This window comes from Gorilla gorilla, chromosome X, assembly GCF_029281585.2.
Source record: "Gorilla gorilla gorilla isolate KB3781 chromosome X, NHGRI_mGorGor1-v2.1_pri, whole genome shotgun sequence".
NCBI classification, from domain to species: Eukaryota; Metazoa; Chordata; class Mammalia; order Primates; family Hominidae; genus Gorilla; species Gorilla gorilla.
In genome coordinates, this window is record NC_073247.2 from 159,855,428 (window position 1) to 159,880,217 (window position 24,790).

Below are 24,790 nucleotides of genomic sequence, written 5' to 3' on the forward strand. Positions count from 1 at the left end.
AGTGTTATTATAATCATCACTGATAAAGCTATGGAAACACTAAGATGCAAAATAAAGTGCCCTGCCTGGGTCACAAGGCTAGCATGATGTTGACCTGGTTCCAGAGTCTGTCCTCACAATCATTATACCACACTCTCAACATAGAACACATACATGGTCACCAAATTTTCAGATAAAACAAAGCTGCCATAAATGATAATATGTTTGCTGACAGAAGCAGGGTTCATAGGAGACACATTTTTCTGTGGCAATCTAGAACATGAACACACACACACACACACACAGACAAGACTTATATAGCAGTATTCACTTTTACTATGTGAGATGTACTGTATCTTTTCTTTTTCTAATTTTAATTTTTTTAAATAAGACATGACAACCAAACAAATTTTACATATCAATAACAGGTCCCAGCCCACAGTTTGAAAAACAGTTACCTACAACAATGTATTAGTGAAACCTAGTCCTCCCAGAATACAAGGTATCACTTGCTTTTATCACCCAACCCACCTATATACATATGTATACCCCCTGTCCAGATATTCTCTGGTAGTTGTACTCTCTAACTGAATAAAGAAGAGCCTTATGAATGGGCTGTGGGGAAAATGGTATTCTGGCTATATTAAAAAGTCGATCCATAGAGTAGAGGGACAAGCACCCAGTTTTTTCATTAGGGAGATCTCACATAACTGAACCAATGGGCAGATAGCCGGAAGGCAAGTTCTATGTCCAGCTGTATAGCATAGACTAGAGCATGGAATACATTGTCCACTGACGTGTCAATGACTTTGTGGTTGCACTTGACAGAAATTCCCCCATTATTTTGGAAATAGGTTTGTCATCAGCCCTAGTGTTCTGTGAGTTTCATTTTTTCTTGAGTGTCTCTATACATATTTTAAGAGAAAAACTGCATCAAGAGCTGATAATCTTAACTATGATGTGGTAGATAGTTTTTGCTAAAATTCAAATCTTATTATTGAATGGTAGGAAAGAGAAATTTTATTTTATAGTCCCCTTCCTTCATGTCTTTTTTTTTTCTTTTTAGCATAACACACTATCATTTGGGTCCTGGTCATTTATTGTCACTATTTTTCATTTATGACAGGGAACTAGATCTTAGATGATCATTGATTTATTTTGATGAAACAGTAAATTTCATATCCCTAAACACAACATTGAAATATAAAAATACCAATTAGGCCAGGTGCCGTGGCTCATGCCTGTAATCCCAGCACTTTGAGAGGCTGAGGCGGGTGGATCACGAGGTCAGGAGATTGAGACCATTCTGGTTAACATGGTGAAAACCTGTCTCTGTGAAAATACAAAAATTAACTGAGTGTGGTGGCATGTGCCTGTATTCCCAGCTACTTGGGAGGCTGAGGAAGTAGAATTGCTTGAACCAGGGAGTGGGAGGTTGCAGTGAGCTGAGATTGCACCACAGCACTCTAGCCTGGCAACAGAGTAAGACTCCATCTCAAAAAAAAAAAGAGAAATTCATCTTTACATATTTAAACTACCATTAATGTAATGACTTGGTAAGTACATCGTTTTGCAATATAAGTTGGTCTGTCTGCTATGCCACAGGCTCTTGAGAGCTTGCCATGCCTATAGAACAAAGGCCGCATGTCATCCTGGTCCTCTTACCTGTCTTCCCCTCTTTGAATGACTCTCTTTTCTCTTGGTCTTTCATAGCATTTGCCCTTTACTTGGTACCAAAGCTCTTGTATAAAAATGCAAGTTCTGAAAGTTATATTAGCATTTAGTTACAAGGTGGCCACTAGATGAAAGTGATACTTTTGTAATAATAAATGAAAATATAAAACTAAATAATTTTTATAAAACTTCAAGATCCCTGAAAATTTGTCATTTGGTTACAGTTTGAGAAACATTGAGTTACACAATTGATATATTTCTAATGAAAGATGCTACTATTTATTCAAAGAAAATAAAGTATTTTATGGTGGGAAATGTTAAGTTTATCCTATGGCTTTCCAGGGTGAAAACAGCAAAAACAAGGCTGATGTTACATAGTTCTTTCTCATAACAATATGAGCACACCAAAAGTGACTTTGATGGAGCAAAGGCAATGTGGTTCAAGCAGGCACCATTCTGGTGGCCAGGCTTAATCCCAGGGAAGAGTGTAAAGAAGCTAGTAAGGTGGCTAGTGGACTACAGGTCCTTCAGCTTGGTGTCTGGTGTGGCACTGTAAAGCACGGACTGGAGAGTCACAGATCTGGATTTCAATCCTGGCTCCACATCCTATGCTGATTTCTGTTATTTTCTCATTAGCCTGAGATATTTAAAATATTTCTAATTGGCAGCAGTGTGGCCGTAAACACAAGAGCCAGCATGGGCACTAAAATCACAAAGCAGTGCCCAGTTATAGGGGGTCATCCAGATGGTTTCTAAAATTCTTACACTGATATTAATATTTTAGATCTTCTATCAAAGTTAAAATCCACAATTTAAAACATTGTTATGTAACTACAGAACCTCGAGAATATAGCGGTGGACCTTAGCTTAGGAAAGTGGGTTAAGGGAAGTCCCAACATTCTGTAGTAAACCTTAAGTCAGATTAGACCTTGCCTTATTTGAGGATGAAGTAAGTGAGCACAAGATCTAAGAAAACAGTATATCTAAACAGGACTGAGAGAGAATGTACCTTACAGCCTGTCTGCTCACACTGCAATATGCATGATAATCCCGGTGTATCGTGTAAAATGCAAATTGCCATTCTGCAAGACCAGGCTGGCCTAAGATCATTCATTTCTAACTAAGCTTCCAGGTTATGCCATGCTATTGGTCTGCAGACCACTCTTTGAGTAGGAAGGGATTAGAACTCTGGTTCTCAAATTTGGCTACATATTTGAATCCCATGGAAAGATTTAAAAAATACTTACGACTTGGGCCCATCTTCTGAGATTCTGATCTAATTGACATGGAGCCTGAGCTAGGCATCATGGTTTGTAAAAGCTCTCAGGGTGATTTTTATTATGCAGTCAAGTATGAGAAGCACTGCCTTAGAGAAAGCACCCAGAAGTAGGTGAATAGAGGGGTGGCAAGAGGTCTAGAAATCATTCCACATAAGAGACAGCTGAAAAAAAACCAGGTTATTTAGCCCAGATTAAGAGAAATATGTGTGTGCATGTTTGTATATAAGGTCTCTGTGTTCTTATATTTGATGGCAGATAAGTAGACTGAGTCTGATTGTTGCAGAGGATACAGCTAGGGCTGAAGGATGAAAGCTGCAGATTAACTTGATTTCAGCTTTTCACTTTAGCACAAGTTTGTGCTTTCTGACCTATTGGGCTGTGCAGTAAAGGAACAATCTCTGACAGAGTAGTGAGTTCCCCACCTGTCAAAGTGTACATGCAGAAGCTAAGTGCTGGTCTGCTGGCTGGGTTTCAAAAGGCTCTGTATTAGTCCATTCTCACACTGCTATAAAGAACTACCTGAGACTGGGAAATTTATAAAGAAAAGAGGTTTAATTGACTCAGTTCTACATGGCTGGGGAGGCAGGCCTCAGGAAAATTCCAATCATGGCGGAGGGCGAAGAGAAAGCAAGCACATCTTTACATGTCGGAGCACGACAGGGGCGGGGAGTGAGGGGCTCCTCCTCCAACACGTGGGGATTACAATTCAAGATGAGATTTGGGGGGGACACAGAGCCAAACCATATCAGGCTCACTTCAAAGGCTGGGGGTTTGAGCTATCTGACCTCAAATTTTCCTCCAGAGGGGCATGGCTCTCAGAAGCCCCCTGATTGGACCCCAGTGTCTGCCCTAACCATGTCAGGTTGTGATTCTGGAAGTTACTTTATTCTTCAAAAGTTTGAGCAACTGGAGAATAGATATAGCCAAAGAGACCTCATTATATGACTAGGGCTTTAATTATAAGATGACTTTTTTCCTTTTAAATTTGAATAGTACATCATTTTTATGCAGTTGATTAAATAATAAACCTACCTTCTCACCCTTATTTGTGATTGCATTCATAAGCCATGAATAATTAGAAATAATATTTGAAACAAAGGCCTTCTGGGCTTATCTCATGAAAAAAATAATTAAACCATAATGAAATTTCGTAAGAATAATCAGCCTCCCTACCCCCATTCCCAAAGACCCCCCCCCACACACACACACTATATTTAATATTTCTCAAAACCAGGAGAATTAGTGTGGGTTGTTTGTTCTTCCATGTGTCTCAACATAGTGCTGTGTCTGTGTGTGTGCATGTATGTTTGTAGTCTTTGGGTGATGTTGTTTATCTCTGTTAGATTTGCCCTCATTTTGTGTTGACCAAGTGGTCAAATCTCAGACCTCTCAACAGAGGCAGTGTGGGGAAAGCAAATGGGCTTGGGAGTCAGAACAGGGGTCAATCCTGGAGCTGCCATTCCCTAGCTGCCCCATGATCTTGGGCAAAGTGCTCTAAGTCATGATAATAATGCCTTCCGTATAGAGCTGTGGCCATGATCGCTGAGATAACACCTTTTAAGTGTCTAGTGCAGAGCAGTGCTGGGCACATTTAGGGGCTCAACAAAGGGCAACTATTACTGATATACTGCCAGTATGATTTATAAGCCCCTGACTCCCAGGCACTTCATACATATAAATGAGTAGTATGTAATCGTGAATGGGCAGCTGACATTCCCCAAAATGGCAGCTGTTTTGTGTTTGCTGATCCAGAATGCCTGAAAAGTGATTTACCTAAAGACAATGCAATTTTTGGAAAAATGTGGAGAATTAACAAATCCAGATATCTGAGATTCTCTGCCACCACTCAGTCCCTTCTAGCTCCTACTGTTGCAGACGGTAAAAATGATACTAATGATGACCTGCGCAGCAGCAGCTGTGGAGATGACATTTCTTGAGCTCTTACCACATGTCAGGTACTGCTCAAAGCTTTCCATGCATTGGCTCTTTAATATGAAGTAACTATTGTTGACTCCGTTTTACAGATGAAGAAAATGAGGCTCAATGAGATTGGGAAGTTGCCCGGGACTACACAACTGATACGTACATGAAAGTATGGGTTCACAATCCCTTGTCTGCAATTCTGAAATCCAATATGGATTAGAAACTGAATTTCTTTTTGCAAGTTTCCAGCAAACTTCTTTGATGTCCTAACTCCTTCTGAACAGACTGTATAGCTATTTGCAGCCTATTTATTCTACTTAATCTGACCATTCATCTGCTTCAAGTCAGAAAAATTACTGTCTTGATTCCAGGGTGCTACTCCTGACTCCACTAGTGGTGTTACATCACATACAGTTACATACATTGGATTGCATTTGTAAGACCTAAACAATTCTGATTTTTGAAACATTAGGCACCAAGTGTTTTGGGTGAGGAATCACAACCCTGCTGTTGAAAATATCCGTATTTAAGTCACATGTGCATTGATTAACCATTTGTGAGTTCGACTGGGAGGCTCACCATGGAAGGGATTGACTTACTAATGGACTTCTGCAACACAGCCCTTCTCTAAGCTTCTGCCTATGAAACCCAAGGAAGAGAAATTGTCAGAGCCCTGCCCTCTGTGATATGCTGGTGCTATTTGGGGGAAGCGCCCAGAAGGATACAAGGCTAAGGACAAGGAAACCTAACTTGAGAACAGCTGCAAACAACACAATCTAATTTCCATAATTAACGTTAAATGAGACATTTGGGAAAGGTGAGAAGCATAGTTCCATTCCCCAGCTCCTTGAAGTACTTTCACATTTCTTTCTCTTTTGCAGCCATGGTTGGTGGAGAAGCTCAGTGGTGTGTGAAAAAGGAGGCCCCAGAGCTGTCTTTCTTTATCCCAGGGCCACAGCCGTTCCTCAGCTCATAAACAGCTGAGTCTTGGGGATTCTTCAATGCCTCTGCTTGGACTAGGCACTAGGAAAATTTGCTGCTGTAAGTTGCCACAACCTGACCACAGATATCCTATATTTATCCTTCTGTTGCACAACTTCAAAGGTAAGTGTTTGTTTGAAATAGACTTTTTAAGGCAAAGGGAAGGCAGGACATAGAAGAGGGGCAGCACAGAAAAGACGTGAGCAGAAATATCTTCCTGATGATTGATCAATCCCCCAAACGCAGATGGAATTCTGTATTTTCCCACCACAGGTGGTATTGCCCACCAAAATATTGGTTTTATTTTGGTTTTTCCTCTTATTTTCTGATGCAATTTGGCATGACTCACTTTGTGTTTCAGATGACAGGATGCAGAGAACTTAACAACTTTTGGGAAAATACAATAAAATCAGAATGAAAATTGAATATGATTTCTTGTGGTGCTCAACCAAGAACCAATATCCTTAGTCCATTCTGGTACATTTTTTTTCTAACTTTTTAAAACATAAAAATAACTAACTTGTATTTGTGCTGACCATGTGCCAGGCACAGTACTTGGCATTTTATTAATTTATGCCACACAACCACCTCATGTGGTGAGGCAGTAATTTTTTATTTTTTAAAAACTTTTAGGTTCAGGAGTACATGTGAAGGTTTGTTACATAGGTAAATTCATGTCATGGGGGTTTGTTGTACATATTATTTCATCACCCAGGTATTAAGACCAGTACTCAATAGTTTTCCACTCCTCTCCCTCCTCCCACCCTTCACCCTCAAGTAGACCCCAGTGTGTTTCGTTCCACTCTTTGTGTCCCTGAGTTCTCATCATTTAGTTCCCACATATAAGTGAGAACATGTGGTGTTTGGTTTTCTGTTCCTGCGTTAGTTTGCTAAGGATAATAGCCTCCAGATCCATCCATGTTCTTGCAAAAGACATGATCTAGGTCTTTTTCATGGCCTGAGACAGTATTTTAAAAAACAGATTTTTTGAGGCATAATTCACTTACCATAAGATCCACCCATTTAAAGTCTACAATTCAATGGTTTTTATTGTATTTACAGATATGTGCAATGCTCACTGCAATGAATTTTAAAGTAATCCATCACTCCAAAAAGAAACCCCATACCCATTAGCAGTCATTCCCTATTCCTTCTCCCCTCCGCCCCTGGAAACCTCTTGTCTATTTTCTGTATTTATGGATTTGCCTTTTCTGGGCATTTCATATAAATGGAATCATACAATATATGGCTATTTCTGAGTGGCTTCTTTTACTTAGCATCGTGTTTTGGAGGTTTTCCATATTGTTGCATGGATCAGTACTTCATTGTTTTTAAGACTCAATAATATTCCATTGTGTTGGTAGATTTCATATTGTTTATCTACCCATCCATTGAAGGACATTTGGATTCTTTCCAGTTTGGAGCTATTATCAATAATATTGCCATAAACATTCGTATACAAGTTTTTGTGTAAACATATGTCTTTATTTCTTTTTGGTATAGACCTAGGAGTGGAAGAGACAGTATATTTATTGTCTTCATTTTACAGGAGAAGGAACATAACCACTGAGATCATATGTCTCTATTTCATCAGAAAGTCAAGGCATTCAGTCAGCTGATCTAGTTGAGCATAGTGGCTTTAAAGTCACACTGATGTGGGTTCAAATTCTGGCTTTGCCATTTAATCACTGTGTGACCTTTGGTAAGTCAGTTAATCTCCATGAAGCTTGGTTTTCTTTTCTGTGGAATGGCAGTGAAAACAATAGTAGCTATATCATGAGTCACTGTTGTTGTGAAGATTAAAGGAAATATTACATGTGATGTGCTGAGCATAAGACTTGCGTAGCACATAGTGTTGAGAAGGTTTTAGCTGCTATTATTATTAGCCTCTCTTGAGGCACCTAGAACATTACTGATAAAGCCTAGTTCAAAGTGATATTAACGATGAGCTCTGTGGTGTATGAGTTGTCATTGAGTCCAGAAAAGGGTGAGAGTCTTCAGAAATAATTGCAGAAACTAAAGTAAGCATCTTCTAAGCTTAGAGACTGACATTTGGAAAGACATGCATGACTCAGAGTCAGGCTGACCCAGGGGCAGAACAGCCCACGACTAAACTGTCTGGAAGCACCACTCCAGATGGATTTTGTGGGCATGAACAGGGCCAGGAAGCCAACTCTATAGCCATCATAAAGGTTTCCTCCCAGCAAACCAGTGTTTCAGGAGGTCCAGACACATTGGTGAGGTTTCTCTTACATATTTCATAGGAGTGAAGTTGTGTAGTGCAATGACTAATGGTAGGAACCCTCACACAAGACCACCTGCATTTAACCCTGCTTTACCACTTACTCGCTGTGGGAGGTTGGGCTAGTGATTTTATCTGTGCCTCAATTTCCTCATCTGTGAAGTAACTAATAATAGCCCCTACCTCACAAGGCTGTTATGAGAATTAAATGAGTCCATATACGTAAGATAGTAGGAACAGTACCTGGCACAGTGTAAGTCCTATACAGGTTCAATGTTGCTGTTATTACTATTGTTCTCTTGTCTTGTAGCTGAGGGTCTTTCCAAGGGCCTGTTGGCCCAGAGAAATGATGCTTATGTGGGTTGCTTCTTATTTCTATTACTGTTGCATAACAAGTGATGCCAAAACATAGTGACTTAAAATAACAACCATTTCATTAGACTCATTTGCTCCCTGTGGCATCAATTAATGTCATTCAGTAATATTCAACTTGTATATGGGCTAGTATGAAGAGTTCAAGATACCTTTATTCCTATATCTGGTGGCTCCTGGGGATGACTCAAAGATCAGGACTACCAGCAGAGGACTTTCACCTGGCCTGTCCTTGTGGCTTGGGCTTCCTTACCCCATGGCAGACTCAGGGTAGTCAGCCTCCTTCCGTGGAAATTCAGGGCTCCTAATGCAAATGCCCCAGTGGATGGGCAGAAGCTGCATGGCATTCTATGACTTAGCATTGGAAGTCTTGCAGTGTCACTTCTGCCACAGAGCTTGTAAGTAATTAAGCCAGGATTTGAACCTAGGTTTTTTTGTCAGCAGAGTTTGTATTTGGAATGAGTCTTTCTCCTTACTCTAGGGAAAAATGGGATGTGTAGAAAGATGTCTCATTGGTATGGTACAAAGCTAACTGCATATGGCAATTTTCACTGAAATTATTCATTTGGTTTCCTCCCATGGTCACTTTATTACAAATAAATACAGCTGATGTCTCCACAGCATGTGATATGATTCTGGTAGAAGGGAAAGGAAATAAAAGGAAATTCCTTTTTCTCAAAGACAATCAGGTTTATTCTTACTCCCAGGGAACTCGTAGTTTTCACTTAACTCAAAAAGAAAAAAAGGAAAAGTACTAACCAAGAGCCAACTTGAGGAAGCAGCAGTTGGGAGCCATGAAGACATTTCTCTGAATTACCAAGTGTTGTGTGTAGGGGGAAAATGGATTTATTGAAATGCAAAAATATACAGTACACGTTATGCTGAAAATTGCCTATGTTGTAATTTAAATTTAAGGATGCTATAAAAAAATCAAATGTGGAGTAGGCCCACTTTCTCTATATTCAGATTGAGTCTGCCCTTATTACAATAATTACAGTACTATGCAATCATTATTTAAAGGGATCAATGATTTTAATGTGACTGATGTCATATGTAGCACAGTCATTGGAAAATATTATGCTTGTGAATGAAACAAGGCCAGGAACTATTGAAATTCAGATATAGGCAGCTTTCTTTGTTTCATTAAGATGGCCTTGTCGGATAACATGGAAAAATGACAATTCATATCATCTGTTCCACTCTCTTAGTGCTTTCAGTTATGAATGTGAGCTTTACCAAGCCCTCAAGAAGAAGAGAGCTGAGAGTTTAAGGTTATTGTATTTTCTTAGGTTATGGTTCAAGAGAAATTCTCAGTAGATTCAGAATCAGGGTATATGTATTTAGTACCTTTCCTGTCCCTGGCACCATGCTAGGCATTTTTACCTCACGTTTGCTTAATTAATCTTCCTAACAAACTGTTGGTGATCAGTATCCTTAGCTCTGGTTTTATAGTTGAGGCAACTGAGACTCAGAGCACCTTTTGGAGGGAGGGATACTGTGGCTTGTGCCCTGACCAAATTTATCTCTATCACTCTCATTCTACCCTTTCCCCATTTTCAACTACTTCAGAATTCTCAGTTCTTCAGTGCACTCTGTTTATTTTCAGTTCTCAGCTTTAGATCTGTGGTTTCCTCTGCCTGGAAGGCTGTTCCCATCTTGCGGAGATCCTTTTAAGTTTCCATTCAAAATGACTATTGTCAAAGCCCTTCTCTGGTTCCTCAGATGGAGTTAGGCCTATCCTCTACCTGCTTCCAGAAAGCTCATGCTCCATATTCATTCCCAGTCCTTTGCAGACATGTAAGTATTAAAGTATCTGAGTGACTCTTTAGATGTTAGTTTGTTTCCTGCATTAGCATTATTACTGTAATAAGGCAGGGGGTTTTGTTTACCTTGTGCTTCACCACACCCTTGTACCTAGTGCATTTCCTGGCACACAGTAAGTTCTCAATAAACATAAATTGACAGGCTGATCCAGAGAAACTATTGACTTGCCCATAATCACACAACTGGTTTCTGCAACAGGGAAGAGCAATGAGCAAATTCATGATTCATCCTCCCATTTATACTCTAGCAAACAAGCTGATAGTTTTAGGATTAGGTTCTGCTTGATTAGAAGTATGAATGTAAATAGCATTGGCTGAGTTACATTTTCTGCATGAGAAATTGAAATAAAGTTTACCTTTTAAAGTTATTCATGGCAGATTAGTACAGTGGTCTGGAGCACAGTTTTTGGAGCCAAGCTGTCTTGGTTTGAATCAAGCGATATGTGACCTCAGACAAGTTACTTAAACCTCACTGTACCTTACTTTCCTCATCTGTAAACTGGGGACAATAATAATAGTATCTGTCTCATAGAAAAGTTGGAAGGATGAAGTGATTTAATACAAGTAAAATGCTTAGAAACTTGCCTGGCACATGGTAAGTGCTGTGTAACTTCTGTTTGTAATGCATAGTATCCACCAGAAAAATCAAGTCCACCTAGAACCTCAGAATGTGATCTTATTTGGAAATAGGGTTTTTTGCTGATGTAGTTAGTTAAGAACCTCGAGATGAAATCATCCTGGATTTAGGATAAGCCTTGCATTCAATGGCTGGTGTTCTTATAAGAAGAGGAGAAGACACAGGCACGCGGAGATGAAGGCCATGTGAAGACAGCGTCAGAGATTCGAGTAATACATCTATAAACCAAGGAATTCCAAGGATTGCCAGCAACTGTCAGATGCTACAAGAGAGGCCTGTAACAAATTCATCCCAGTGAGGGTGAGAGAGGCCAGAGTGCCATGTGGTGACCTGAGGCCAGGTGCTTCCCCTGTTACCTCACTATCCCTGCCGGGGCCCAACTTGCAGGCCTCTCTGGCCAGAGGTTGTCTGCCTTCTTTTCTCAGCAATCCTTCTCTGTGTTCCCTTCTCTGCTTATCCTTCCATGGTAACTTTCCTTCCAGTGTTTCTTCCTTAGGACCTTGAGAAGCCTGGTCCTGAGCTTAACTATTTTCCTTACCTAACATCCTTAACTAACATCTTTCACAGAATGTCTGCCCAACTCCTGCCTTGTTTCAAATCTGTTTCCAGTGCAGGCTGCTGGTTTTCCATGAGGATGGGAGCTCTTTCCTCAGACCCCCATTGACACTTGTTTCCTATGGCAGCTGTAATAAAGTTGTACAAATTACGGGCTTAAAACAAAAGAAATTTACTTTTCCACAGTTCTGGAAGTGAGAAGTTTGAAATAGGTTTTACTGGGCCAAAATCAAGGTGTCAGCAGGGCTGGACTCCCTCTGGAGGCATTCAGGGAGAATCCTTCCTTGCCCCTTCCAGCTTCTGGTGGCTGCTGGCATTCCTTGGTTTGTGGCCACATCATCCCAACCTCTGCCTGTTGGGCGCATTGCCTGCTCATCTTCTGTGTCTCTCACTCTGCCTCTCTTATAAAGACATTTGCAGTGACATTTGGGGTCCATCTGGGTAATCCAGGATCATCCCCTCATCTCAAAATCCTTAATTTAATTACATCTGCAAAATCCCTTTTGCCAAATAAAGTCACAATCACAAATTCTGTGGATTCAGATGTGGGCATGTCTTTGGGTTCCATTCTCAGCTTCCTACAATCCTTTCGACCCTCCTCTCCTCCTTTGTGGAAGATGTCCTCACCTTAGTACTGGACCACCTGCTGGCTGCAGTCATCTGTGGTGCCCTGCTCATGCCCTCACAGCTCATCGTTTGCGGTCTTCCTCTCCATTATAAGGTCTGCCAGCATCCTTCCTGGGTGGCTTCAGTGTTCTTGCAGAAAGCCTACCCATTACCCTGGTCTCACAGCTCTCAGACCCCTTTTGTTCTCATGGTCTCTGTACTCCAGAGGCTTCCATCTTCATAGTTAATTTCTCCTTTGAAATTTGAAACTTCGATATCTCATTCTCTTGCTACAACTACCAAACTATTCTGGTTTCTCACGTCCTTACTTCCCTCTTCCTGCTTTTATGATCTCAATTTGATCTCTGGTCCAGTTAGCCCTCTCTGACTTCACTGTCTTCCCTGTTCAGAAGTGGCCTAACACTCCAATAATCCATTTACCTGTTGCCAACTATGTATTGCATTTTTTATTTTGTGGTACAGAACTCCAACTCTGGGAATCTGAACTATCTGGTGGTTTCATACATCAGAAACCTTGACCCCACCCATATCTTAGCCTACACTGTCTCTAGGCTTTAGATATTCTTAATAGTTTTAATCTTTCCTAATGTACTTTTTATAAGGAGTATTTACATTTTTATAAGGAGCATTTACATTCCCATTATCCTATAGAGGAAAGTAGCAAGCTTGTCCTATTAAAATACAAAACGATGAAGCTGAACTGTGTGATATTTGAATACCAGCAGAACTTGGGTAAGGATTCAAATACTTTGAATCTAAATGGGTTGCTTAGTCTGTCCTTTTTATGAGAGGAGAAAAATAAACATGGTTAGAAAATGGCAGTTCTGTTTGAAAATAACTTTAACTCCATCAGTAGGTTTTTCCAGGTCGTGTTTGAAAAACTTCCAAAGAAAGATAGTTTCTTCATTTTGCAACCTCATTGTACTGATGGAAAGAGAAATGGGAATGTTGGAGTCCAAACAGTTTTCAATGCCATGTGAGCAATGAAGGACCACAATGCCATCTTCTGTCCCTTTGTCCCACCTTTACTACTGTAAATGGCATTTTGAAACAGCCCATGGCATTTTCATTGTATAATCTTGCCTCATCCCTTGCTATCCCCATTCCTTGACTCACACATGGGGACATTCCAGCAAATAGGACAAAATTAACCCAAAGAATTCCTGAGGCAGTAACATCAGGCATCTGAGACCAACTTGGAAGGTTGTTCCCCTGGCATTTAATTCACCCTCCCCCTTCCATTCATCCTGCCAAGAACAGGACTTCAGCATTCTGGGGCTTCATGGAAGCTCCTTTTAGAGCTTCACTCCAGGATATGGATTTAAGTGTCTGTGTTGAGGTTAGGATTTACCTTGTGCAAAGTCCTGAGCTGGGTGCACAGAGATAATCAAGGACACAGAATCCTTCAGGGAGTTTACATAGTGATGTGGAGAGTGGAGACAGTAGCATGCTGGAACTGCCTTAAAGAGATCACAAGAGCTAATCATTACATTTTTAAGAATTCTGAGAGCTGTTTGTTAAATGCAATCACTATTAAAAATTCAATCATATAAACATATAATGAAATGCATTTTATTAAAAACAAAGTAAATTCATTACTTTCTAATTATTTTATGACATTATTTGTGCAATTGGGATTATTTACATCTATTGGTGTAGTGGAAACAGTATATAGTCATTAACTACTGTGCAATCCTCACAACCCTACATTCAGTGACATCATATTGGTAGCTTGAAATTGACCATGGAGTCATGGTAGGAGTATTTACACCATTGAAATCAGCAAACACTATAAATCAGGACTTCTTTCCAGAAAGTCAGTTATTCAACATTTACAGTGTCACCCCTGGTTGGGCAGGGAGGGAATGCCTTAGTAATGACTGAGTGCAATAATAGAAGCTCAAGCAAATTCTCTGTTTGTGTTGGGAAAATGCTTCAAAATGGTGATGATATTTGAGAAAGACCTTGAAGGATGAATCACATTTTATCTGGCAGAGATTGATAGGTATGGTATCCTTGAGACACAGAATAATGAGCAAGGTCATGGCAGGGATAAAGCATTGGACATACTTGAGCAATAGCCAGGAATGTATCTGGCTGACATACATGGCCTATGTAAGGCAGTAGGAAAATGAGGATAAAAAAGCCAGTCAAAGACTAAATGTAGAGGGTTTAAAAGCTACAGTTAGGAGCTTGAATAAAATTCAGAGGAAAATAGGGGGCCAGGGGAGATTTTAGAGTGGAAGCAAAGCATCTTGAGAGCTGTGTTTTGGAATATTACTATACCAGGAGCATGCAATAGGGCCAGAAGCAGGAGGCTGATTAGGAAGTCACTCCCTCTGTACTGTGGAGCTAACAAGGACCTAAAGTGGGATTCTGACTCAGGAAGGAGAAAGGAGGCTTCTGATGCAAGAGACATTTTGAATGTGTATTTCACAAATCTTGGCTAAAGTGTTGTTTCTATCTTTGAATGTTTCCAACGCTAGCTTTTGTATAAGTTTCTACTGTTATCTGAGTGGTCTCTTAGCCATGTGATAAAAAATATATAGGTAGATATAAAATTCATGCTTTTAGTGGCAACAATTGACAAGTGTTTCACTAGTTATTTTCTGATTCAACTTCCCTAAGGATGTGCCTAATATATTCAATGTGCATTCAAGAGGATAAATAACAATAGTTTAAATGTTTCATATGGTTAATCTAATTATAGGAGCCAATAGCCAATGTAGAAGTGTAGTAGGCAGCTTCTATGGCAATGGTTTCATAGCTTGACCTCTAGAAAATTAGTATAGAAAAAGATTAAACTGAGGCCAGGAAAAAAAATCTCTCTCTCTCTCCCTCTCTCTCTCTCTCTCCCTTTCTCCCTCCCCCCTCCCCCTCCCTCTCTCCACCTCTCTCCCTCCCTCTCCTTCTCCCCTCTCTCCCTTCCTCTCCCTCTTCCCTCTCTCTTCTTCTCTCTCTCTCCCCCCTCTTCCTCTCTCTCTCTCTCTCCCTCTTCCCCTCTCTCTCTCCCTCTCCCTCTTCCCTCTCTCTCTCCCTCTCCCTCTTCCCTCTCTCTCTCCCTCTCCCTCTTCCCTCTCACTTCCCCTCTCTCTCTCCTCCTCTCCCCACTCCCCTTCTCTCTCCCTCTCTCCTTATCTCCAAAAATTAAATAAATATTTTTTTCATTAGCAATACTCATGAAATTTTGCTGTGGAGACATGGAATTCCACGAGAGAAGTTTGGTTTCCTCACCATAGTCTGAGAGGGAGACCTGCATCCGGTATGAAATACTTCAGTCTAGGAAGGATCATTTAGAGACAGGGTCTCTTTCTCTCTCACCCAGGCTGGAGTGCAGTGACACCATCATAGCTGTCAGCCTCAAACTCCTGGGCTAAAGCAACCCTCCCACCTCAGCCTCGCGAGTAGCGAGGACTACAGGCATGCCACTACAACCAGGTAATTTTTTACTTTTTCATAGAGATGAGGTCTTACTATTTTGCCCAGGCTAGTCTCGAACTCCTGGCCTGAAGCAATCCTCCTGCCTTGGCCTCCCAAAGCACTGGGATCATAGGTGTAAGCCACACCCAGTCCCAATTTTTCTGTCTTTCCCTTCTCCCCATCCCCTGTTCTTTATTGAAAACCCGGGTTTCTCAGTTGTTTCAAAAAGTGCCTGAAAGCTTTGCAAAGTTGTGGTTTAGAAAACTCATGGTTGGACTTCAGCTGACTTGAAGTTGGCACGTCAGACATCCAACCCTTAAAAACACCAAGTTCAACACTTCACTGCTGAGATTTCTTAGAAAAGGCAGCTCCCTATAGTCTTCCATCTTGAAATATAATGGAGATAAGGCTGCTACTGACACCGATTAAAGATGGTTGTGATTAAACTTGCTGATGTTTGTATGTGGAATTTACATTCGTCTTGGGGGGTGAGAAGAGTGTGTGGCAATGTTTCTTTTCAGTTGCAGGGGGAGCTTTGAAAATGCTGGGTGGGTTGGAACAGGGATACCTGAGGATATTCAGAAGAGGCAATGGGAAAGATTGGAGTGGATGTTCTAGAGGTAGAGTGGATAAGAACTGGAGAGGAATGGATTGGATATAGTGTGCTGTGGATGATGAGGGCCTGTGGTGTGGTGAGAGGCATGGGGTGGGCATGGATACTGTTCAGGAGGCAGTTAAATAATTGCTTTATTTCTTGCTGTCAACCTTTTGGAGGTGATACTGGGAAAAGACTATGAGAATGATCTGGCCCTGGACATAGTTTTTCTTAGAGAATGAGTCATTTATAGAAGATTGCTCTGAGAAATAAATTGGAGGAAAGATAACAATGGGTGCAGGGAGAACAACTTGGGGAACTATTGGTGACAGTTTTGGTGAGAGATGATGGGGACCTGGGGCTAGTGTATTGATGATGGAAATGGAGAACCTCAAAGGTGGAAGGCAATTGTGAAGATAGATGCTGAGTGACATGAGGGGAAAAGAAATTTAAGAATGAAATTTTAGAAAGAAGGCCTCTGATACATTTATTTGATGCCAAAAAGGGTCAGCTTCAGACAAAAAGCTGGGAACCATGGCACCAGAATGGAGAGATGTAGGGTAATTAGTCTTCCTCAGTTGTGGTCTGTGACTGTCAGAGGTCACAGGCAATGGGCAATCTTTGAACCCCATTTTCCTCTGAACTCTTCAGGAGCAGATGTGTTTCCAAACGTCAGTCTGTTCTGTAGTGGGCAACAACCTTTTCCCCTTTGTGTTTTGTTTTTTCCAAAACTTACCCCAAGACCTCACTTCACATAGTTTTCTAACCTCCTGATGTCATTTCCTTTGGGCTGTGCCCTGGAGAGGCCCAGAAAGCCTCAGCTGGGGAAAAGAGAGGTCTTTGATTAGAGCAATCTCCAGCACAAAACACCTTGTCTTCCATTTGTATCTCGCTGGCTTTGGGAGCTACATGCTAACTTCCGTGGACAATTCAAGAAAACCTTTTTGTACGTTGTTTTCACAGGTAACCCAGTGACCATGTTCTCTTTACCTGAAGAAAGATTTGTGCCTATTGTCACTGTTTATAATTCAAAGTACAAGCTTTACACCTCTGATTCTCATAGTAAAACTACCATTGCAGTGGAAATCTTTATATGATAGGATTCCCAAGCTTAATCAATGGCACACTTATTCCAAGTAGCAGTTGATGTCATTACTCTCGGGACAAAGAAAGCACTTGGACTACATCTAGGACTTCATAATAATCAAATTGGATATAAAATGAACCAATGCCAAGCCAGCTTTAATTCTCCACTGTTTCAGACCATGGTTCTAACCGGGGGTTAGAGGGGATATCATCACAGTGGCAACAGTGACAGTGCCATGTCATCAGTATCACCGAGAATCTCATGTGCTTTCCAAAGCTTTCCCATAAACTGGATTTCCTCAGGGACAATTTGAAGAAGCTGCCTCCAGAAAAAGATAGCTGGGCTATTTTCTGCCTGCACAGTGTATCAATAAGGGAAACTAATTGCATATTTGCTAAAGCCTCTAACCTTTGACTATGAGAAAAATCTAGAAATCCTAATTTCCAGCACTCAGGTGTTTGCTGCTCAGGGAACAAGATTATTTTCCTTGTTGGCCTTGAATTTCTGTTTACATCTCTATAGATACATTTGTCTCATTTGTTTGAATTTAGATGTATCTCTCGGGAATTAGATTTTCTTTTGCCTGATTCCTTTGGTGTTTGTTGTTGTTACCCATGGTAATCCTTACAGAAAGATATGATATCAGTTGCAGGATTGTGTTCATTTTCAATGAAATAAAAGCAGAGAATACCATAAAACTCAGGCAGCCCATGATGTGAAGCTACAAACTTCTTATAATCTTAATTATGATCTTTTGCATTTTTCATTGTTTATCACTTTTCAGATGACATTGTCAAATCAACTAAGACTCCTACAAACCTAAACATTTAAAAATCCTATTCTCTATCTGAAGAGACTGACAAATGACATCATTTATTCTGAGAGCCAATTGGGTTTGGGCTTCTCAGTCAACATATTTGCAATCATCTCTTGCCTTTTCACTGTTCATTTTAGGGATTACCATAGTTAGCATTCTGCCAGTCTTCACTAGAGAAATAAATGTCCCTCATGAAAGAGAAAGTGTGCACTAAACTGGAAACTGCTGCCTAGCTATAAAGATTCTGAGGGTCAGGGAAACAAAAATCTGAATCTTTGCTAAAGCAAGCTGTTCTGATCTATTTGCCGCGAAATCTCTCCTGTTTCCTCTTAACCCCAATCTTGTATATCCTTAAGTCCAATGCCTTATTGCTGTGAATAAGAAATCCTCTTTTATAATGTTACAGTCAGGAAACAGCCTGGCCTGGCTGTAGCTGCAGGGGCTTCTGCAGGTCTGAGGTTAGTGGGAGGAATGTTTCATGCCCAGAGTATCTGGGACTAGGGAAGTCAAGGAAGGGTAGCTGAGGTCAGTACACCAAAGGGGAGTAAACAGGTTACCAAAAGGGGAAAAAGGTTGAGATACTACTGTGGAGATAGAGAAGAATAGAGCTAGGGAGAAGAGGATTAGAGGCCATGGGTTGAAAGCTAAGTGAATGGGTGGGCCTGGGAACATTCTTTGTGGCAGAAGTACTGGGCTATGACTTGCATATGGCTTTTTATTTGAATTCCTTGTTATTTGCATGGGAGAACCTGATCAACTATATCCTGGACATGGCAAGAACATGCCTTCCTCTTATGATGAGCAAACTTTTGTGCATAGGGAAGAATTATTTTGGAAAATAAAGATATTCATCAACATCATTTCCCCATTAAAAATGAAAATTGCTATATAGTCTCATGGCAAAAATGCAAATACTTACAACTTAGATTACTTACTTTATTGAAGAGCTTCAATGAAAAAATTGGCATTACTTTTAGTCACTGAAATTAATATCTGGACATAAGCATTCCCTTTGAAAACTGGCACAAGATGGGGATGCCCTCTCTCACCACTCCTATTCAACATAGTGTTGGAAGTTCTGGCCAGGGCAATTAGGCAAGAGAAAGAAATAAAAGGTATTCAATTAGGAAAAGAGGAAGTCAAATTGTCCCTGTTTGCAGATGACATGATTGTATATTTAGAAAACCCCATCGTCTCAGCCCAAAATCTCCTTAAGCTGATAAGCAACTTCAGCAAAGTCTCAGGATACAAAATCAATGTGCAAAAATCACAAGCATTCTTATACACCAATAACAGACAAACAGAGAGCCAAATCATGAGTGAACTCCCATTCACAATTGCTACAAAGAGAATAAATACCTAGGAATCCAACTTACAAGGGATGTGAAGGACCTCTTCAAGGAGAACCACAAACCACTGCTCAACGAAATAAGAGGATACAAACAAATGGAAGAACATTCCATGCTCATGGATAGGAAGAATCAATATCATGAAAATGGCCATACTGCCCAAGGTAATTTATAGATTCAATGCCATTCCCATTAAGCTACTAATGACTTTCTTCACAGAATTGGAAAGAAAACTACTTTAAAGTTCATATGGAACCAAAAAAGAGCCCACATTGCCAAGACAATCCTAAGCCAAAAGAACAAAGCTGGAGGCATCACACTACCTGACTTCAAACTATACTACAAGGCTACAGCAACCAAAACAGCATGGTACCAGTACCAAAACAGAGATGTATACCAATGGAACAGAACAGAGCCCTCAGAAATAATGCTGCATATCTACAACTATCTGATCTTTGACAAACCTGACAAAAACAAGAAATGGGGAAAGGATTCCCTATTTAATAAATGGTGCTGGGAAAACTGGCTAGCCATATGTAGAAAGCTGAAACTGGATCCCTTCCTTACACCTTATACAAAAATTAATTCAAGATGGATTAAAGACTTAAATGTTAGACCTAAAACCATAAAAACCCTAGAAGAAAACCCAGGCAATACCATTCAGGACATAGGCATGGGCAAGGACTTCATGTCTAAAACACCAAAAGCAATGGCAACAAAAGCCAAAATAGACAAATGGGATCTAATTAAACTAAAGAGCTTCTGCACAGCAAAAGAAACTACCATCAGAGTGAACAGGCAACCTAGAGAATGGGAGAAAATTTTTGAAATCTACCCATCTGACAAAGGGCTAATATCCAGAATCTACAAAGAACTTAAATAAATTTACAAGAAAAAGTCAAACAACCCTATGAAAAAGTGGGCAAAGGATATGAACAAACCCTTTTCAAAGGAAGACATTTATGCAGCCAACAGACACATGAAAAAATGCTCATCATCACTGGTAATCAGAGAAATGCAAATCAAAACCACAATGAGATACCATCTCACACCAGTTGGAATGGTGATCATTAAAAAGTCAGGAAACAACAGGTGCTGGAGAGGATGTGGAGAAATAGGAACACTTTTACACTGTTGGTGGGACTGTAAACTAGTTCAACCATTGTGGAAGACAATGTGGCAATTCCTCAAGGATCTGGAACTAGAAATACTATTTGACCCAGCAATCCCATTACTGGCTATGTACCCAAAGGATTATAAATCATGCTACTATAAAGACACATGCACATGTATGTTTATTGCAGCACTATTCACAATAGCAAAGACTTGGAACCAACCCAAATATCCATCAATGATAGACTGGATTAAGAAAATGTGGCACATATACATCATGGAATACTATGCAGCCATTAAAAGGATGAGTTCCTGTCCTTTGTAGGGACATGGATGAAGCTGGAAACCATCATTCTCAGCAAACTATCACAAAGACAGAAAACCAAAAACTGCATGTTCTCACTTATAGGTGGGAATTGAACAATGAGAACACTTGGACATAGGGCAGGGAACATCACACACTGGGGCCTGTCATGGGGTGGGGGGGATGGGAGAGGGATAGCATTAGGAGAAATACCTAATGTAAATGACAAGTTAATGAGTGCAGCAAACCAACACGGCACACGTATACATATGTAACAAACCTGCATGTTGTGTACATGTACCCTGGAACTTAAAGTATAATAAAAAAAATTAACTACTCATATTAAAAAAAAAGACTTTTTAAAAGTCGTTTTAAAGTATAAATACACACACACACACACACACACACACACAAAAGAGAACCTAATTTCAGTGGGGTTAGGCCTAAAATTTTAACCTAATTTCAGTGGGGTTAGGCTTTAAACATTCAAGTGTTTCATTGGCTATAGGATAATGTATAAAAGAAATGGCCACAGGTTAATATACAACAGCATAAGTACAATAAAAGGAATGGAGACCACCGCCCACACAGATTCTGATGGGGACGGCATCCCTGAAAATTGGGCAGTATGGTAGGTGAGACTTGGTAGGTGGCCTGAGTGAGCCTTGGCAGGTGCCCTGGGTGAATGACCAAGGTAGATAAGGATAGTGCTTCTGCATTCTTCAACTCTTCACTTATTCTTAATTTCTAAGAGAAGTGTACATCAGGAGACAAAATGAAGAGAAATATGTGAAAAGGAGTGATTGACCTATTAAAATTAGAAGTTTCAAACTGCTAAAAGTAAAAAGGAGTGCAATTAATAGATGCACAGGGCCAAAATCAACTAGCACTATTTCAGAAACTGGAATCTATGTTCACCCTAATTAGCATCCTCTGTAGCAAGAAGTCTTAACCAACCTTGACAGGAAGGAGAGTTTCAAAAACAAATGTGATTGATTGACAATGAATTTCTTTTCAGCACTTTTACCTCTGAAGTAGTTTTCTATGGAAATTTATGGCTTTATATTAATTATGAAGTTAAGAGTCGGTCTCTATATAAAAAATCTTGAGAGTTATTTTATTTAACACATATTTCTTCCATATCCCCCAGGAGAAAATATCTAGCAATTTCTTTTTTGTGTTTTTATTTTTAAAAATAAACTCACTTTCATGTACACACATATCTAGGGGATTTATAAAAGAAAAACTCAAATCATAAATTTCTGGGACCTTATCTGTTCTTTCCTTGATTATCAGAATATTAAATGTTGATGATATTAAAAAAACATCTGGACATATTTGAGAAATAGCACACTGGGAGGCAATCTTCTAATATTTCTCCTGAGATGACAGAACATGTCATAATAAGGACAGAAGCCCACCATTGGCCTACCAGTCCTGAGTTGCTCATCACTCTTGGGTATACTAGAAGGAGTGATGGATATACTCTAAAATGGTTCCTGACCAGATGCTGTGACATGCAGTGATTTCCAGAGCTCTGGAAATTAGACCTCATAGAGCAGGTGACATTTGAGAAAAGACTTACAGCAAGTAAGGAAGTGAGCTAAGGGGTTATCTGTAGATGAATATCTGAGACAGAGAGACCAGTAGGTACAAAGGTCCTGAGACAGAAATTTGACTGGCATGTTTGAGGAACAGTAAAGAGGCCAGTGTGTTATGTCCCCCAGGCATTATTCAGGTAGATGAGAGTGCTGCCAAGCAGGAAAAACCTTTGGCCAAACTACTTTTCATTGCTGTCATTGGCACCCTCTGAGGAGGCCCTCAGTGGGTGAGAGATGGAGGACTCTAGAGATCATGGGTGACAGTTAAAGGGAACATATATAGAAAATTGGGGTAAAAACCAAAGGCTTTGTAATTTTTTAAGTTGCTCTGAAGAAGACACTGTTAAGAGGATGAAGAGACAAGCCAAGACTAGGAGAATGTATTTGCAAGTCACATATTTGACAAACAGCTTGTAAAGAAACACACAGAAACTCAACAATATAAAAAAAAATTAAGGGCCGGGCGCGGTGGCTCACGCCTGTAATCCCAGCACTTTGGGAGGCCGAGGCGGGTGGATCACGAGGTCAGGAGATCAAGACCATCCTGGCTAACATGGTGAAACCCCGTCTCTACTAAAAATACAAAAAAAAAAATTAGCCGGGCATAGTGGCGGGCGCCTGTAGTCCCAGCTACTCGGGAGGCTGAGGCAGGAGAATGGCGCGAACGCGGGAGGCAGAGCTTGCAGTGAGCCGAGATCGTGCCACTGCACTCCGGCCTGGGTGACAGAGCGAGACTCCATCTCAAAAAAAAAAAAAAAAAAAAAAAAAAAAAATTAAGAAGGCAAAATATTTAAACAGACACCTCACCAATTAACAGAAAATTTAAGAGGGCAAAATATTTAAACAGACACCTCACCAATTAACAAAAAATTTAAGAGGTCAAAATATTTAAACAGACACCTCACCAATTAACATATGCAGATGGCAAAAAAGCACATAAAATTATGCTCACCATCATTTATCATTATAGAATTGTAAATCAAAATCACTATGAAATACCATACATACCTATTAGATTGGCTAAAATCCCCAGCACTGACAACACCAAATTAGGATAAGGATGCAGAGCAGCAGGAACTTTCATTCATTGCTGGTGGGAATGCAAAATGGTGTAGCCATGTTGGAAAGCAGTTTGGCAGTGCCTTCCAAAGCTAAACCTTAGTCACTTTAATGTTACTTCAGCAATCACACTCCTAGGTATAATACAAGTGAATTGAAAACACATATCCACAGAAAAACTCATGAATGTTCATAACAGTTTCATTCATAATCACTAAAAACTGGAAGCAATGCAGGTGTCCTTCAATAGATGAATGAATAAACAAATATGGTCCACCCATACAATGACATACTATTAAATCAGTCTGAACAGGCATGCTTCCATTTATATTGTACTCTGGAAAAGGCAAAATTTTAGAAAAAGAAAACAGATTCTTGCTTTCCAGGGATTGGGGAAGTAGGGAGGGTTGAATAGGTGAAGCACAAGAGATTTTATTAGAGTGGTAAAATTAATGTGTGTGAATTGTATTGGTGCATTTCACACTATGCATTTGTCAAAACCCACAGAACTTTATGGCATGAATAGTAAACGTTAATGTATACAAATTTTAAAAAATCATTTTGGAGATCAGAGAATCCCAGAATGGAATACAGAACAGGACAGAAGAACCCAACTGTGTTATAAATGTATGAAATAACCTCACTGAAGGGAATGGGGGAAAATGTGCTGCCCTAAGTAACAATGGAAATGAAGTCTTTAAGAATAAAGGACAAATAAACTGCACCTAAGCACTAACTTCTAGTTAATAAAGTCGTTCCCCATAGAGGTATAGATTAACAATTATGACACTGCTATACATGTATACTTGATCAACTAAGTAAATTTATGGTAGACCATGGGAACCAGGGTTTTCACTGTTGAAATGGGAGCTTACAGATAACCGAGGGGAAGAAGCTAGAATGATCCATCTGATAATGAAATGGAGTTGGAGACATGGTATGAACTCATGTTTAGCTTAATTTAGATACAAATGGTTATATATAGAACTATATGTAGATATGTATATATACAGGCATTAGTAGAGATATACACCTCCTTGCTCTGTTGGCTGAGAGTGCCAGTAGCAATGAGCATACTTAGTGCTCATATTTCAGTTTCTAATACCACCCTCCAATACAAGGAACCCAGAACTCCTTTGAGAGACAGCTGATTCTAGAACTGGGTCAGGAAATATCTAAGGTGACCCTGGGGCATTTCATAGTAACGGAAATTAAGGAAATACTTAAACAAATTTGATAGGTATATTACAAAGGGGCACAGGGGCCAAATGAAAGCACCCCTAATAGCTAAAGCCAGAACAATATAGCCAACAAAATAAAGTAATATTGGATTATAACTCAGAGGGTAAAGT